The sequence below is a fragment of the Polypterus senegalus genome, chromosome 4 (genome assembly GCF_016835505.1).
Source record: "Polypterus senegalus isolate Bchr_013 chromosome 4, ASM1683550v1, whole genome shotgun sequence".
NCBI classification, from domain to species: Eukaryota; Metazoa; Chordata; class Cladistia; order Polypteriformes; family Polypteridae; genus Polypterus; species Polypterus senegalus.
Genome location: NC_053157.1, coordinates 218,851,762 through 218,853,019, shown reverse-complemented (window position 1 = coordinate 218,853,019; position 1,258 = coordinate 218,851,762).

Below are 1,258 nucleotides of genomic sequence, written 5' to 3'. Positions count from 1 at the left end.
TGGAATTAACTTGCTTAGAGACCTTTATATAGACAACGTCTTTGCATCCTATGAACAATTACATTCCAAATTTAACATTCCAGCTACACATTTCTTTCACTATCTTCAAATCAGAAACTTTGTTAAACAGAACCTTCCAGATTTTCCTCATCTTCCACCCTCATCCATGCTGGAAAAAATATTGCTCAATTTTAAGGAATTAGACTCCATCTCTACAATATATAAAATCATTTTACAATCCCTTCCTTTCAAAGATCCAAGAGTACACTGGGAAAAAGATCTCTCAATCAATATATCAGAAGAGGAGTGGAAAGTAGCAATGCAGAGAATTCACTCGAGCTCCATATGCGCAAAGCATACAATTATACAACTTAAAATTATTTATCGAGCACATCTGTCTCGACTAAAACTCTCCAAAACCTGCGAACGCTGCAACCAAGCCCCAGCCTCACTGGGTCACATGTTTTGGTCCTGCACCAAATTAACATTATTCTGGACAAAAATTTTTTATTACCTTTCAGACAGCCTTGGACTCACAATCCCTCCTAACCCATTAACAGCTGTGTTTGGGGTTCTTCCAGAGGGGCTTAAAGTGGAGAAAGACAAACAAACTGTGATTGCATTCACTACACTGTTGGCACGCAGACTCATTCTGATAAACTGGAAGAACCCAAACTCTCCTCTTAAGTCAGTGGGAAACCAATGTGTTATATTATTTGAAATTGGAAAAAATCAAATACTCAGTTAAAGGATCCGTACAGACTTTTTTCAAAACATGGCAGGATCTAATCAGTAATATTTTAAAATAAGTTTATAAAGCACAGAGAATTTATTAATTTAGGTATTTTTACAAGCCTTAAATTTTACACCGTTTGGCTTGCTCTCTCTCTCAGGGGTGGGAATCGATCTGTTCTTAACATAATTCTTTTTTTTGTAAAAACTTGATTGCTATGTATTGATTGTAATAAAATAATAAAAAAAAAAGTTCAAATAACAGAATACAATAACACTGTCCATCTTGAGAGGCACTGCTATTTCTCTAAGATTATAAATAACAATGCTAGTAATCCCAGAGTCTTATTCTCGACGATTGATTGTCTGCTAAACCCAGGTAATGCAAAGGAATGCCTCCTAAGTACTTCCAGTAAAACCTGTGAGGCTTTTGCTGTATTTTTCAACCAAAAAATTAATGATAATAGAAATAACATAGTACATCTCCCCAACACTAAGGATCCTCCTAAACACCAGCATTCCGTTA